The sequence below is a fragment of the Dermochelys coriacea genome, chromosome 1 (assembly GCF_009764565.3).
Source record: "Dermochelys coriacea isolate rDerCor1 chromosome 1, rDerCor1.pri.v4, whole genome shotgun sequence".
NCBI lineage: Eukaryota > Metazoa > Chordata > Testudines > Dermochelyidae > Dermochelys > Dermochelys coriacea.
In genome coordinates this window covers 291,917,318-291,935,137 of record NC_050068.2, presented here as the reverse complement: position 1 = coordinate 291,935,137, position 17,820 = coordinate 291,917,318, and the positions used below count along the sequence as shown (strand labels likewise).

The 17,820-nt window shown below is 42.1% G+C and overlaps 1 long non-coding RNA gene across 1 annotated transcript; it reads right to left on the bottom strand.

The window, feature by feature from the left end:
- Positions 1–246: 246 nt before the first annotated feature.
- On the bottom strand, positions 247–13,667 carry LOC122456155. The gene is made up of 3 exons (XR_006274847.1): positions 13,655–13,667; positions 4,595–4,599; positions 247–421 (listed from the first exon to the last, which is right to left on the bottom strand). It is a non-coding gene; the product is annotated as an uncharacterized LOC122456155 (long non-coding RNA).
- Positions 13,668–17,820: the final 4,153 nt, after the last annotated feature.

Genomic DNA, 17,820 nt, shown 5'->3' with positions numbered 1-17,820 from the left:
CGCAATAGTCTGCACATTTTCCAAAGTCACTACCCTTGATAGCCGCTGGTCAATGATTGCATTGGCTACTTGCAGCACAGCAGCCCCCACAGTAGATTTCCCCACTCCAAACTGATTCCTGACTGACCGGTAGCTGTCGGGCGTTGCAAGCTTCCACAGGGCTATGGCCACTCGCTTCTCAACTGTGAGGGCTGCTCTCATTTTGGTGTCTTTGCGCTTCAGGGCAGGGGACAGAAAGTCACAAAGTTCCATGTAAGTGATCCTACGCATACGAAAGTTTTGCAGCCACTGGGAATCATCCCATACCTGCAACACTATGCAGTCCCACCAGTCTGTGCTTGTTTCCTGGGCACAGAATCAGCGTTCCACAGCCTGAATCTGGCCCAACAGCACCATGCTCTCCCAATCGCCACATGCCATGCTGTCTGTGTCCATGTCCTCATCACTATAGTAATTGCGCTGTTGTCGCTTCCTCGCCTGGTTTTGCAGGTACTGCACATACTGCTGGATAATGCGCAAGGTATTTACAATGGTCAAAACTGCAGCGGAGATCTGATCGGGCTCCATGGCTATGGTGCCTGCACGGGTAATCCTGGAAAAAGTGCGCGAAACGTAGGAGAGCAGAGTGGCAGCGGAAGCTGTGCTGTTTGGTTCACGGTAGCCGAACAAAGGCTGAAAATGGTTGTCTTCTGTGGCTTTCAAGGAGGTGGGAGCCCAGGACAGACAACATGGAGAAGCTCGGAAGCGTGGCAATAGCAGGAGAGCAGAGTTGGCAGCAGAAGCTGTGCTGTTCGGTTCACGGTAGCTGAACAACGGTTGAAAATGGTTGTCTTCTGTGGCTTTCACAGAGGTGGGAGCCCAGGACAAACAACTTGGAGAAGCTTGGAAGAGTGGCAATAGTGGGAGAGCAGAGTTGGTAGCAGAAGCTGTGCTGCTCGGTTCACGATGGCCGAGCAGAGTTGAGTTGGAGAGGTGGATTCATAGTAGCAGGAGAGCAATGGTATCTGCATACCAAAAAGGTGCGAAAGGATTGTCTCCCATAGCTTTCTGACGACACATATCCAGAAACACCTGCGAGAATGTTTTTGCCCCATCATACACTGGGAGCTTAACCCAGAATGCCAATGAGTGGCCGGGACTGCAGGAACTGTGGGATAGCTACCCACAGTGCACCGCTCCAACATTCAATGTTAGCCTTGGTACTGTGGACACAATCTGCCCAATTCACACACTTTAGTGGGACACAGAAGACCGAATGTATAAAATAGCTTCTGAAAATTCAAATAGAATAATTTTGAAATAATTTCATACTGTAGACATACCCTAAGTGGCTCTAGCTGGTGGCTGGGAAGAGGAATTGTCCTTAACATCAGGATATTACCTCATCAGTATGGAGCCACAAGAATTTCATATTATTACCACCTCCTTGTTCCTTATTGTATAAGTGCAAAAGTTCTTTCAGAGCTGGTCAAAAATCTTTCATTCAAGTTTTTTGTTTTGTTTTTTTTTTTAATGGAAAAATGACTTTTCAACTGAATGAAAAAAATTGCAGAAAATGTTTGATTTTGTCAAAATAGTCAAATGAAAAAATTTTAAACAATTAAACATTTCATTTAGATTTTCAGAAACTGAAAACTGCTTGGGTTTGATCCTACACAAATCCTGCCCTCTCCCTGCTTTCTTCCCTTTTTATACTCCTCTCCCCCAATTTTCCTCCAAAATTTTTCTTTTTCTCTTTCTCTGTGTTTTTACTGCCTCTCCTGTCTTCAAGTTGAAAAAAGCAATAAGGGGCGAGAAAGATGAAAAATAAATAAACAAAAAACCCCAAACTGGAAATGTATTTGATTTTTAAAACTACAATGAAAACCCCCCTATTTCCTCTGAAGCTTTTCTTGGAAATTAGTTTGTATTTTGGACTAACCATAATCTGTTTATTTTCTTCCAAACTACTGCCTGAAGTGCCTAATGACCTTGAGTGGAAAGTTATGTTTACATTAACATTATTTACTAACAAAAGGGCAGTATTATAATCCCCTTTATTATTTATATATTATTCAATATATAAACAATAACCTTTAATTCCTATACCTTCAAGCTTTCATTTTCCTGCTGTTTTGCTAGAAAGTTATGATAGCTATATCAGAACATGCAGAATACTATAATTTATTATTCTAGATTAAATTTTGTACCAATAAATGTTACAAAGAGAATGTACACAAAAATCTTTGCTAGGGTGAAGCTAAGGTTCTAGGCATGTATTCATGGTGAAAGGTCCTATTATCTTTCAAGAACCCACCTCCCAAGTGTCTGAAACCCAAGAAATGCAGAATTAGGGTTCGAATTACAAAACAAGGTGTCAGAGTAGCAGCTGTGTTAGTCTGTATCTGCAAAAACAAAAGGAGTTCTTGAGGCATCTTAGAGACTAACAAATGTATTAGAACATAAGCTTTCGTGAGCTACAGCTCAGGTGCCAGCTCTTGCCAAGTCTTTAGGCCCTAGCCAAGTGCTGACACATTCGTTGCTGGAAACCAATCTGTCTCACCTGTGTGTAAGTGTGGTTAAGATGGGTATTGGATTTATAACAATGTGCTTACTGTTTACACATTATGAAAAAAAGAAAAGGAGTACTTGTGGCACCTTAGAGACTAACAAATTTATTTGAGCATAAGCTTTTGTGAGCTACAGCTCACTTCATCGGATGTTTATCACTTCATGATAAAGGAATGCATCCAATGAAGTGAGCTGTAGCTCACGAAAGCTTATGCTCAAATAAGTTTGTTAGTCTCTAAGGTGCCACAAGTACTCCTTTTCTTTTTTACAAAAAGTTAGAATGTATAAAGACTGAGATGGAAAATAATAGTGAAAATGTTACAGTACCATTTGATAAAATAAAAACAAACCACCCCTGAGAATACTGTATTCAATGCTGGTCACCCTATCTCAAAAAAGATATAGCAGAGATAGAAGGATTTCAGACACCAGTGACAAAAAGTGATTACAGTCATGGAAAGACTTCCAGATGAAAAAAGACAAAAAACTGGGAATGCTCATTGTAGACAGGAGATAAATAAGAGGGTACGTGATAAAAATATAAAGTAATGAATGGTATAGAAGAGGGCTGTCAAACTCATTCAGAGGACAAGGCCAGATTCCCTATTTAATTAATGATTCATGGGCCAGGTTTTAAATACAGGATTTCATACTCGCCTCAGTCCGTGGCAGATCCCCCACTGATGACAGTGGGATGTTTGCATAGATATCAAGGGCAAACTAACACAGTAATTAAACTTATATTTATGATTTATTCTGTACTTGAGTGTCACAAACTGTATCACTAACTGAGACAATGTCAAAAAGAAAAGGAGTACTTGTGGCACCTTAGAGACTAACAAATTTATTTGAGCATAAGCTTTCGTGAGCTACAGCTCACTTCATCGGATGCATTTGGTGGAAAATACAGTGGGGAGATTTATATACACACACAGAGAACATGAAACAATGGGTTTTATCATACACACTATAAGGAGAATGATCACTTAAGATGAACTATTACCAGCAGGAGGGGGGAAGGAGGAAAACCTTTTACGGTGATAATCAAGGTGGGCCATTTCCAGCAGTTAACGAGAACATCTGAGGAATGCATCCGATGAAGTGAGCTGTAGCTCACGAAAGCTTATGCTCAAATAAATTTGTTAGTCTCTAAGGTGCCACAAGTACTCCTTTTCTTTTTTGCGAATACAGACTAACATGGCTACTACTCTGAAGTCTGAGGAACAGTGGGGGGTAGGGTGGGGTTACTGTTCCTGATGGCTTGTAGTCCGTCTTTGTGTGGAATGATTCCACACAAAGACGGACTGACAGAGCCAGAAGAGTACCCAGAAGTCACCTACTACAGGACAGGCCCAACAAAGAAAATAACAGAACGCCACTAGCCATCACCTTAAGCCCCCAACTAAAACCTCTCCAACGCATCATCAAGGATCTACAACCTATCCTGAAGGACGACCCATCACTCTCACAGATCTTGGGAGACAGGCCAGTACTTGCTTACAGACAGCCCCCTAACCTGAAGCAAATACTCACCAGCAACCACACACCACAACTACTAACCCAGGAACCTATCCTTGCAACAAAGCCCGTTGTCAACCCTGTCCACATATCTATTCAGGGGACACCATCATAGGGCCTAATCACATCAGCCACACTATCAGAGGCTCGTTCACCTGCACATCTACCAATGTGATATATGCCATCATGTGCCAGCAATGCCCCTCTGCCATGTACATTGATCAAACTGGACAGTTCTACGTAAAAGAATAAATGGACACAAATCAGACGTCAAGAATTAGAACATTCAAAAACCAGTTGGAGAACACTTCAGTCTCTCCAGTCACTCGATTACAGACCTGAGAGTGGCTATCCTTCAACAAAAAAACTTCAAAAACAGACTCCAAGGAGAGACTGCTGAATTGGAATTAATTTGCAAACTGGATACAATTAACTTAGGCTTGAATAGAGACTGGGAATGGATGGGTTATTACATAAAATAAAACTATTTCCCCATGTTATTTCTCCCCCCCACCACACCCCCCACTGTTCCTCAGATGTTCTTGTTAACTGCTGGAAATGGCCCACCTTGATTATCACCATAAAAGGTTTTCCTCTCCCCCTCCCACCCGCAATAATAGCTCATCTTAAGCTCACTCTCCTTACAGAGTGTATGATAAAACCCATTGTTTCATGTTCTCTGTGTGTGTATATAAATCTCCCCACTGTATTTTCCACCGACTGCATCTGATGAAGTGAGCTGTAGCTCACGAAAGCTTATGCTCAAATAAATTTGTTAGTCTCAAAGGTGCCACAAGTACTCCTTTTCTTTTTGCAAATACAGACTAACACGGCTGCTACTCTGAAACCTGAGACAATGTCCTCTCTGTTAGGGCACTGCTACTTCTGTCCTTTTTTTTTCTTCCTTCTTATCTTCCCTTCCCTCTTTCTCTCCCAGTTTCTTCTCTTTGCATGTCTCATTTGTTCTTCCTGCTGCATTTCCTTCCCTGCTGCAACTCCCAATTCCCACCCCTTGACAACTTCACTTCCAGTCCCCTTACTGTTCCATCTTTTAAAGTGATCAGCGGCAGAATAGTTAATGTTCACATTAAGATATCATCACTGGGCTTTAGAGTTGATATACAATTGAGGTTAATAGGGAAAGGACAGTTCACATCTCTCATTGCTTCAGCTGTCTGCACAACAGGAAGATACAATAACATCGGCTTATACTTGGTTCCCATTTACAAGGTTATTTCTGCATTAGAAGGCTAGAAACTTACTGAGTTTCAGAGTATGTGAGGCAGGCCTAGTGTGACCTGATGTCCCAATATTATTGGGACCATCCTGATATTAGGGGCTTAGGTTTATATAGGCACCTATACCCCACCATTACTCCCTGCCCCCCAGTCTGGATTTTTCACACTTGCTATCTGGTCACCCTAGGGAAGCCTCATAAATACATTGTATGTGCTGAGTTCAACCTGTGGACTGTATGTTCAACACCTCTGAGGTAGGGAAGATAAGATCATTCCTGAGTCCCAGAGCAGCACTTTAATAGTCAAAAGTAGGCATTTCCCAAAGGCCTAATTTAAAGTCATTATTATTTTACTAATCAAACTAAAAGACATTCCAAAAAAGCTGAAACAAATAACAACTGTAAGTGTGTGAAAGACAACTGTCTTTAGCATCACAGGAGCAAAATCCCATTGATAGACAATTGTTTTCCTTTTACTTTCAGTGGGACCTGTAGTCCCACAGCCATGGACAATCTCTCCTATAGGCTGAGAATGCTGATTCAAATTAATCTCTTGTACAATTCCTTTCAAGTCAGGGAAGGTACACCAGTGATAACATAATAAAACTTACTGTGATGAATTTATATCCTGCCTTAAAAAAATTGCAAAGTTAGAAAAGGTAGATAGCAAACTTTCAAATAAGGGTGGGTTTTATTTTCTAAATCCCTTCCTCCTCAAAGCCCTAAATTAAGAAAACAATTAAGCAATTAACCTATGCTAATATAATTGACTGTAGGGATTGTCACCATAGCATACATGCACTAGGAATGATTTTTCACAGAACTAACATTAGAAACATAATATTAAATTTCTGAATCCTCCGAAAAAGGAAATTTTACAATTTTTATCCTGGTGAATAAAATACATGTTAAACACAGGGGCATAATCAAGGGTTTGTGCAATAATGTTAAATGTCCACAGTGTGGTGCCAGTGTTGTATAATCTGTGCACTGCAGAAATCTAGGTACCATCTGAAGGAAAGTCAGTGCCTTCCTTATATTATGGTAAAGTCTGTCTTCTGCAAGGTTTGCAAATACATTCATCAGAGGCCCCAAACTCTGGCTGCTCCAGGGACACTTTCTTCTACACTGCCAGTATGAAATGATCGTAAAGCCAGTTTAGGTGGCTTCTAGGATATTCCCCTGCTTAGGGGGATACCACTCAAGTGGCATAGCATGGACTATACAAGGCCAATGGTCAAGTGAAAGAGGGCATGCAAGGGGATCCCTTCATGCTGGTGAGCTCCAGTCCTACAATAGCCCATTGGGTTATTTGCCACCAGTGTAAACTTGAGCAGCTGTAATTTATACTGGGGACCAGTGCAGAGTCTTCACAGTAGGGCTGGATGAAAAATTTCTATCAAAATGGCTTTTGATGGAAAAATGGGATTTTTGACTAAACACATTTTTTTCACAAAAAGTGTCTGCTTTCTGTGTCTGATTTCTGTGGGAAATCTCGACTTTGTCTAACATCCACAAATGGAAAAGTTTGGTTAGGAGCAGAGAAATAGGGGAGGGGGAAGCTTTGAAGAGAGAAAATCGTGGGGCTGAGGCTGAGAAACCAGGGCTAGGATAGAAGGAAGACTCCACCTGGGACCAGGTGTGAAGTAAAGAGACCACTGGGCTGGGGGAAACTGTAATAGAATCATAGGACTGGAAGGGACCTCAAGAGGTCATCTAGTTCAGTGCAGAGAACTGGTATTACCTAGACCATCCCTGACAGGTGTTTGTCTAACCTGATCTTAAAAATCTCCAGTGATGGAGATTTCATAACCTTCCTAGGCAATTTATTCCAGTGTTTAACTAGCCTGAGAGTTAGGAAGTTTTTCCTAATGTCCAATCTAAACCTGCCTTGTTGCAATTTAAGCCCATTGCTTCTTGTCCTGTCCTCAGTGGTTGAGAAGAAAAAGTCTTCTCACTCCTCCTTGTAACAACCTTTCATGTACTTGAAAACTGTTATGTCCCCTCTCAGTCTTCTCTTTTCCAAAACACAATTTTTTCAATCTTTCCTCATAGGTCATGTTTTCTAGACCGTTAATCATTTTTGTTGTTCTTCTCTGGACTTTCTCCAATTTGTCCACATCTTTCCTGAAATGTGGCGCCCAGAACTGGATACAATACAGTTGAGGCCTAATCAGCGCGGAGTAGAGCAGAAGAACTACTTCTCGTGTCTTCCTTACAATATACTTGCTAACACATCCCAGAGTGATGTATGCTTTTTTTGCAACAGTGTTACACTGTTGACTCATATTTAGCTTATGGTCCACTATGACCCCTCAGAGCCCTTTCTGCAGTACTCCTTCCTAGGCAGTCATTTCCCATTTTGTATGTGTGAAACTGATTGTTCCTTCCTAAAGGCGTACTTTGCATTTGTCCTTATTGAATTTCATCCTATTTACTTCAGACCATTTCTCCAGTTTGTCCAGATCATTTTGAATTTTAATCCTATCCTCCAAAGCACTTGCAGCCCCTCCCATCTTGGTATCATCCGCAAACTTTATAAGTGTACTCTCTATGCCATTATCTAAATAATTGATGAAGATATTGAACAGAATTGGACCCAGAACTGATCCCTGTGGGACCCTACTAGTTATGCCCTTCCAGTATGACTGTGAACTACTGATAACTACTCTTTGGTTTTCCAACCAGTTTTGCACCCACCTTATAGTAGTTCTATCTAAGTTGCATTTTCCTAGTTTGTTTATGAGAAGGTCATGTGAGACAGTATAAAAAGCTTTACTAAAGTCAAGACATACCACGTCTACTGCTTCCCCCCATCCATGAGGCTTGTTACCTTGTCAAAGAAAGCTACCAGGTTGGTTTGGCATGATTTGTTCTTGACAGATCCATGCTGACTGTTACTTATCACTGCTGACTGTTACTTATACTTATCAATTTTATGCAAAACTCTCGTTTGCTGGAGGAGATGGACTCGTATTTTGGGGGTGGTGATGTCTGGTGGTCTAGCCCTTTATCATCTTACTCCATTGACATTGCAGCATGTTTAACAGTGAGACATAATCCATCATATAAATATATTTTACTCCTGAATGGAAGAGAATACCAAGGAAGGTGATTTGCATGTTTGCAGCTCTGTAAAAATATAATGGACAAAGATTTGCTTAATTAAGATGCCAGGGTCCTTTGAATATTCTGAATTCAGCATACGGTTTCCTGCAAAGGACCAAAGACAGTAGCAATTAATAATTAGGGCTTTATTTCTTTGAAAAATGCCATTTATGCATTTTTTGCTGCTCTTCTATAACTTTTCTGTTGACTAGAATAAATGTAAACAGAGCCCTCAAACAGGCTATAACTCTCCTAGGTTGAAATACACATTGGATGTGGCTGCACAAACAGGAAATTGGACTGTTTTATTGTTCCTCATGGAAAAGTTAAGGAATTTGTCCTTTAAGTGAAACAACTAGTGATTCACAGGAATGCTGCAGGGAGGGCACAAAAATTAAAAAAAAAACCCACACACACACAAAAAAACCAAGATAGCGTGCCCTTTCTTCTTTTTTGCTTCTCCTGGGAGCTTCTCCTGGGAGCGGAACACTAATTTAATAACTTATATATTTATTTGTCAGTTTCCCCCCAGGGGATAAAAATCAGCTTGTTTACAGTGCAGATTAGCTCATAGCTGAGAATTACACTCATAACTCACAGATCATTTCCCCTCAGTGGGAGGATTTGGGGACTTGTGCAAGTTTCATGTGAGTGCTGTGGCATTCTCCCTGTTCTCAGAGCTAACCTAAGGATTTAGGGCAGGTCTGGGAGTTGACTATATGGGATACTCTCCAAACATAATTGATATAAAAATGTGTAGAGTAAAGGGGGGCAGGATCTTTAGGTTCGCCCCACGAAAACTTATGCTCAAATAAATTTGTTAGTCTCTAAGGTGCCACAAGTACTCCTTTTCTTTTTGCGAATACAGACTAACATGGCTGCTACTCTGAAACCAACTTCACTGACCTGCTGCAGAAGGGGATCTCAGCCACATATACATCTAACAGAATGGGGTTCTGGTCCATGACTCGGGCTCCAAGATGCAACAATAATATAAATAACAAGACTCTCAGCAATGGGTTTGTGTCAATTTAAACTGGTTTATGGCCTCAAGGCTTTTTTCAAGGAAAACATACTTAAAACCCACTGAAAACTGAGGTTCTTCAGAGGCCTCAAAGGATGGCTTTGCTAACGAGGGCCCCCCTGAGTTTGCTCCAGCTCTCTAGTGAAACAGGGTCCAGGATACAGCTAGCTGCTGCATAATGCTGGGAAGAAAGATTCCTTCCCTCCTGCCCTTGTAAAACACCCCAGTGGCCTGTCGCCCCTTGGAATGCAGGCTGGGTCCAGGATTTGGTTGATAACAAGCATAACAGGTAAGTCATTTCTGACTCATTGTAGAAAACATTGGGTGATGCTACAAAGGTGGAACGGCCACATGTGGCCTTTTGGCCTCTCACGATGGTTCCTCCTAAGCCATGTGCCTTTGCATTTGTGTCCTCTGCTGGAAGGTACTGTGCACAGACAAGTGTCTTACTGGCAGTGGAGATATCTATCTTTGGGCTCTAAAGCTTCCCATTTCCCTGGCCATTGCCCCATACTGTGATGGCAAAGGGCTCCAGGGCTACCCCTTCCCTCATCCACTTGTAGGGTTGCCAGCTGGGGAAGAGAGGTCATGGGAGAAGGAGGAATCAGCTTCAGGGTGTTGATACCCACCTTCTACTGTATAATTTTACAGTAAGATTAAACTACACTACTGTAATTTTGAAGTAGCTCTCAAGAATGATAGCTCCTTTACCCCAGACAGGGCTCTTTATTTCATGTGATTCTGGATCATTGAATCAATCTTCAAGGGATTAAGAGAGTAATCTGTATGATGAGATGTCAATGTCATAGCTGTCAGAGTACTGGCATTTTCCAGGCTGCCAGTGATACCAATGCTTAGTTCATTATCTATAAATAGTGCATGTACACACACACTCCAGTGGCAACATTTTCGTAGATAATTTACAGTAACAGTGCACTGATATGGTGAGAAAAAATACTTCTCAGTTCAAGAATCCTTAAGGGAACTGAATCACTGATGTCTATACTGGAATGCAGGAACTTTAGTGAGCTAACCAATTCCCTGTGGACTTCCCTGATAGTGGGACAATGATCTTGTCATTTGGACATGAGTCAAGAATTCTGAGTTCTATTCCAAACTGCCATTCACTTAGTGATTTTTCCAAATTATTTCATTTCACTGGACCATTTGTAAAATAGGGCTAATGATACTTCCCTATGCCACAGGAAGATTGTAAGGAATATTAATGTTTAAAAATGCTTTGAGAACTTCAGAGGAAAGGAGCTGTATTGGTGTAACACATTATTATTACAAGATTAACATTTTTTTAAACTGACTCTGTTTTATGTAGAACCATTAGAAATAGACAACATGCTTTTTTGCTAATAATCTTACAAAATGACTCAATTTGCATTGTAATAGTTCTAATTTTAAAATTAGGAAGACCTTAAATGCCTTAAACTGAGTATATTCCTTTTGTGTACACATCTGCCATGTGTAGATCTTCTTCATGGATGGACAGGATTCCAGTTTTATCCTAGTCATGGCATTGTGTATCGCACATATTTTTCTGAAGATCTAGATTTTGATAGAAATTTCACAACACAAAACTTTTTTAAATATAGTAAGAATCTTATAATGTAGGTAACTATGTCAATGGGTGTGTCAAATAAATAACATCAAAACTGTTCAGGTGCTGGAGACATATTATTATTGTTTATTATTTGTATTGTGGTAGCAGTTACAGGCTAGGGCTCCTTTGCGTTAGACACTGAAGTAACATTGTAGTAAGTTCCTTGCCCTTAAAAGATTACAATCACTCATTTCTTTTTTCTTTTTTTTTAATATAAAGTTGCTGGCCAGTTTCTTCTTGCCTTCCTATTGTTTCCTTTGGCCCCTCAGTATTAGGGCTTTATGAACAATGTCCTAAACAGAGGAAAGGTTGTGGAAAGGAAATAGGTGATCAGGAAGGGACTTGTGCCAATATGTGGATGATTCTGATTATCTCCAACACTTGGTGAGGTCTACCTCTTAGGAGCCAAAGCTCCCCCTGATATAGCCTGAATATGGTCTCTTAATCTGCATTTTTTATTTCAATGTCAAAAGTTCCACTGCTCTGGAAAATCCAGGGGGTATGTGCTTTCATCTAGCTCAGGGGTGGCCAACCTGTGGCTCTGGAGCCACATGTGGTTCTTCAGAAGTTAATATGCACCTTCTTGTATAGCAGCAACTCCACAGCTGGAGCTACAGGCGCCAACTTTCCAATGTGCCGGGGGGGGCTCACTGCTGAACCCCTGGCTCTGCCACAGGCCCTGCCCCACTCCACCTGTTCCTGCCCCCTCCCCTGAGCCTGCAGTGCCTTCACTTCTCCCCCTTGCCCTCCAGAGCCTCCTGCACGCCACGAAACAGCTGATCGGGAGGTGCAGGGAGGGAGGGGGAGGCGCTGATCGGCAGAGCTGCCGTGAGTGGGAGGTGCTAGGAGCAGGGTGGGGGAGCTGATGGGAGGCTGCTGACATATTATTCTGGCTCTTTGGCAATGTACATTGTTAAATTCTGGCTCCTTCCCAGGCTCAGGTTGGCCACCCCTGATCTAGCACACTAAATACCATCTCTGTCTTTGCTTTCTGGAAGCTTGCAGGGTTTGTCAGCAAACAGTCTGGCTAGAATCAGACAAAGTCCTGCTTGTACATGATGTAGCTATCGAGCCAATCTTTAGGAGTTCTTTTTTTTAAACTGTTCTTCCATTTCCATGTATTTATTTGTAAAGACATTCCCTTTGTTCTGTCTGTATTCACCTTAGTATAGAGACATCAACTGATACTTTAGGAAATAGTTAATAAGTGAAATATTTTATGGTGCTTTCTGCAGCAGCAAAGTTAAATCACTAAGGGCCTAATCACCCCACCACCACCATCGGTGGTAAAGCGTACTGGGGGGAGGAAAACTCCACAGAGTCTCTCAGTATTTCTTCTCAATTGTTCCATCTGAGTGGCGGGGCAGAGCGGGGGCGGGGGGAACTGAATTTGCATTATCTCCATGGAATGAGCCATGGGGCTTGTACCCAAAATCTGCCAATCCCCAGGATCTGCAGGTAATCAAGGCCATCAATGTAGAGGTCCCTAGCTCTGGAGCCTCAGGGCTCTCTAATACCAAAGCTCCAGTGAAACTGTGCTACCAGGGAAACCCCTGGCCCCATGGCTGAATCCAGGACCTTCATTAAAATGGAATTCTTGCATGGATGGAGCAATGTGATAAAGGCAATATGACTCCAGGCTGTATTTCCCTTCCCATGAAATCTCTCTTGGTTTATTGCAGAACCAATGCTCCCACCCCGCTCTAGACAGAGATGATACAGTTCCTATTTAAACCCATACAGTTCCTGTCCCTTTCCCCTACATGAATCTCACCCCTACTGAGTACTTTCCACGGAGCATAGAGAAATAGGGAGATGGCTGCAGAAGGGACGGCTCAAGAGCAGATGGATCTGCCCCGGTGAGGTGCTGAGTGCCTCTTGCAAGGTTCTGAGCACCATTAACTCCCAGGGCAATAGAAGTTAAGGACACTCATCACCTCGCTAAATTGGCCTCTTAATCCAATCTCACCTGGATTTCTGTGACAGAGATGTATATTCATAACTACTTATAAGACGCATAGACTATTTTTATGGAATTATATTAAGTTTTGATAATACAAAGCACTATTTAGGTTGCACATTGCGTGAGACACATACTCACCTTGGGTCTGATGCTGAAGTTCTTAGTCCCTTTTTGCTCAGTCCTAACTTAAGCAAAACTTGTATTGACTTTAATAAGAGTTTGGCTGCATAAGAATTTCAGGATTTGATCCTTTTAGGTGCTATGATTAATTAATGAATGTACCTGAACTTGCAGTTTTTACTCAGCCAAATCGCCCACTGAAGCCTTGTTGAAGTCAATGGGAGTTTTACTTGAATAAGAACTGTAGGGTCTTTGTTTCTGTACAGTGCTTTGACCATACAAAGTACTACTTAAGAGTTGTTAATTATTATTATTGACAAGACTCCATAAAAGCAGACACACTCCCTTTTGATATGGGATCAAATTTTCCACTTTTTGGCATGTCCCATGCGTAGTATAGTTAACTAGTTCTCTATTTGTCCTGTCTCCAGCTGCCTGATGGTCTGAAATGTACATTGTGTGCCTTTGTTTTTAATGGGAAAGTATTTGGGATCATCTTAAATTCATGCGCACTGTCAGTACAGGAACATTTGTAACATACGATCTGTTCCTTATGTCTTTTTTTATGTTTTTCCCTGTCCAGCTATATATGTATTTACAGGTTATTATTTTTTTTAGTGAATTGTAGCTTGGTCTTATAGCACTTGCTATTTATCAAGTAGGACGGCTGCAATTGTAAATAGCTGATTGTTGTAATTTTTAATGGAAACATTTTCAACAATTATTAGGGGTGAAATGCTGTCAGTGACACCCATGCAAATCAGCTGGACCAAATTCGTCCCTGGTGTAAGTAGGTGCTGTTCTTTTTTACTTCATTTTTGACACTCACTTACATCAGAGATTAATTTGGGCCATTTGTATTACAGTAGTGTCTAGAAGACTCAACCATAATCAGGGCCTCCATTGAAGTAGGTGCTGTACAGACACATAGTAAAAGTCAGTCCTTAACCCAAAGAGCTTAAATTTAATTAGACAAGACAGACAAAGGGTGGGATGGGAAACCATTGGTGTTGCTGATGTTTCATGGGTGTAACTGAGGGCAGAATATGGCCCATGAGGTAGAGATATTCAAAACTTTATGATGACTGTATCCAGAATAGCTTATACTCTCTTTGGGCTATTTGAGTCCCACTGATGAGGCTCACTGCGCATGGGGCAGTCACTTATGAAATTGGGCAGGCAGTATGGCCACAACACCTTCAAGGCTTCTGCCAAGGAAAGTCAGCAATTATCTCCAAAAGCTCCTAGGAACCCCACATGCACAACTTTTCACAGAGCTCCTTTCCCTGCTCACTCGGAGCTGCCTTTTCACCTCCCTGGCATTTGTCAGTGACTTCCCAGCTCCTCTCTCCTGGCCTATCCCTAACTGTGTTCCCCACTCTGTTTATGTAATCGCCATTGATCCCCCTTGTAGCTGGGCTCAGTCATTTTAATCAAATCTCCGATATCACACTCAGCTAGGAGATAGCTGCCAGGTCATTGCCAGTTCTCCTTAAAGGGCCAGTCAGCCTGTGACAGAACCCTTTCACTTTGCTACCTGAAATGCATGAATGCATGACCATCAAAGGGCCAGCACAAAACCTAAGCTTTCAAGGGGGACTTAAATCCTCAAGATTGCTCCTCCTAAGTGATTCTTAACTGGTGAATAGGATGTGTACTGGCACTCTGCACAGGAGTGAATTTCATCTCACATGAGCCATACTCAACTTCAAAATTATTGTCAGGAGAGATTTAAAGGCATTTTAGTTGCTTTCAGCTGTCTTCTGTAATCTTGCTTCAGTTTACTCCCTGATTGATTTAAAAGGAAAGACTGTCTAAGATTCATTTGCCATTAAAGGTAAATGAGAGGGCCTTAGGGAAGAGAGATGCTGCATACACCACCAGTGACATATGGGATTTTGTTAGGTAAATGATCCACCATTAAATATAATTGTCTAGTTTCTAACCAAAAGGTTATATGGAATAGGCTAGACTTGCAAAATTGCATCTGAAATCCTGCAATGGGAAGCACATTAATTCCATTCTTTCAAAATAGTAAAAATTTATACACTCCCTCCAGCTAGTAGCAGTAAATGAAATGCCACGTTATACAATACCAGCTCATTAATTACCTAGGTCAAATCTGTCAAAAATAATATGTGCTAAAATACAGAAAATTCTTTAAATAGCTTATTGTACCTATCATTATAAATGTAAATATGATTAACAGTCAAGTTTATATTGGAAAAGGATCTGCTACATACCAGTGCCACTTGTTAATGGCCTGTCATGCTTTCTATGATAAGGACCATTCAGGGGCTGATTAGTGACTGCTTTAAATCCCCTAAGGTTAGAAGTTAGTACAGATTTCCACAGCCCGTACGCAACACTTAGAACTGAGGGTACATCTACATTGCAGTAAAAAACCCATAGCAATGAGTCTCAGAGTCCAGGTCAATTGGCTTAGGCTTATGGGGCTCAGGCAGCGGGGGGGGAGGAGGGGGGAAGGGGAAGGAGAAACAGCAGAGTATCAGAGCCTGGGCTGCAGCCTGACCCCAAAGATCTACACTGCAATTTTTTAACCCTGCAGCCTCAGCCCCACAAGCCCAAGTCAGCTGACATAGGCCAGCCACAGCCATGCCACAGGTCTTTTATTGCAGTGTAAACATACCCGTAGTTATATTTTGTAAAAATTAGCTTAAATAGTTTAAGCCAATGTTTCTCAAACTGGGGTCTGTGGACCCCTGGGGGTCTGCAAGGGTACTCCTGGGGGTCCACGGGCCCCGCTGATCAACTCCTCCCCATCTGTCCCTCAACTCCTTCCCCTCCCTCCCAGTGCCTCCCGCATGCCCGGGAACAGCTGTTCAGCTGAGAGGCACTGGGAGGGAGGCAGAGGAGTGGGGACAGGGTGTGCTCAGGGAAAGGGGCGGAATCATGTTGGGGCCACCAGCCCTGCTGATCAGCTTCTCCCCCTCCCTTCCAGTGCCTCCTGCACGCCTGGGAACAGCTGTTTAGTGGCATGCAGGAGGTTCTGGGAGGCAGGGGGAGGAGAGGGGATGAGGCACATTCGGGGGAGAGGGCAGAAAGAGGTGGGGAAGAGGAGGGGCAGGGGTGGAGCGGGGTGGGAAGAGGTACGGTGGGGGTGGGGCCTTGGGGGAAGGGGTGGAGTGGGGGTGAGGCCTGGGGCTGAGCTGGGGGCATGGGGATCTACAGAAATTTTTAAATCAAAATGGGGGTCCTGGGGTTGCTAACGTTTGAGAATTGCTGGTTTAAGCTATTTTGAGCATCAAATTAGTGACTCTAGGTGGTTAACATATTTTTGTAATACTATAGTCTCAAACAAGAATTATCCTGGGCACATACAGTAAGACTCCTTGGTGTTTTTATCTGGAAGGAAAAAAAATTGAACACATAGAGGTGTCTATATACAGCTCTCATTCTGCAACAGAACTGCCAGTCAGAGAGGCACATAAAGATAAAGGGCAACATGTGGCTCGTACAATTTTCTGTAGGACCAGAAGAGCTTCTTTATGACTATTCTGGTTTATTGGATAAATGTGTAATTCTGTTTGTTACTGCATACACCCATTAAACTGGACAAGTCCCTTGGCCTGTTACATTTACCAAATGCCTCATCTAAAGTGACACTTCTCAAGGACCATGCAAGTTCTGATTTTACTTGTATCTGTTTGCAAAGGCCCTGTAATTCTTTATATGCTTCATTGTTTTTCCAAAACTAAAGCATCGCTTATACTAGTGATTGTGTACCCTAGGAGGAAAAGGCATTTCAGTGTCAAGCTGCCAAGGAGTTTTTATAAAGAACAATAAGCAAACAGACAAAACTAAAACTCTGAATAAGAGATTAACAATGTCACTTAAAATATGTATTTGTAGCTTCTAGAATATTTTCCCCAGTACCCCAGAATTCCTCCCTGGAAAGAAGAATGACCTTTTGGTTCAGGCACTACACTGGGACTTCCTCAGGCAGGTCACTTGATCTCCCTGTGCCTGGGTTCCCCATCTGTAAATGAGCATAATACTACTTCCCTATCTCCCCCACAGTGATGATGTGAGGATAAATACATTAATGTCTGAAATAAATTCAGATACTACAGACTGATCTCCTCCTCAATCACACCCATAGCCACTGGGGTGCCCTGTGTTTCTTTCATACCCTAGTGATTCCCATATGTGCTTTTCTTTCAACACCGTCCCCCTTAAGGTGAGGTCATTACAATCATTTTCCTGGGCGATGATGACTCTTTGGAACTCCCTCTAGAAGCTATCATGCCACTGCTGTTCTTTCACTGACAAAAGGGTTCCCTCTTGAGATGGAACCTGTCCTTGACTAATACTAATCACAATGGCAGCTGAAAGCTGTGATTCTGTTTGTTTTATACTTATTTGGTTTTGAAATTGCCTAAATTATATCTGTTTTCAGGTTAATTATGCTAATAAGGGACATTTCTGAGTTGAGATCTTGTGTCTATAGGTTGTCACCAGCCAACTCAGGTAACAAACAGGGGTCAAAATGGAAGAACCATCCAGGAATTTTTTCCATATGTGAGGGAATGATATTCTAGTAAGTCTCATCTCAGGTTTGTATAATATTGGTCTAGGATACAACACTGTAATGGGTGTAGACAACTGGGGTATTGAGAAGCTCTCATGCCCTCCCACCCACACAACAGGGAGAACATTAGTAAAGG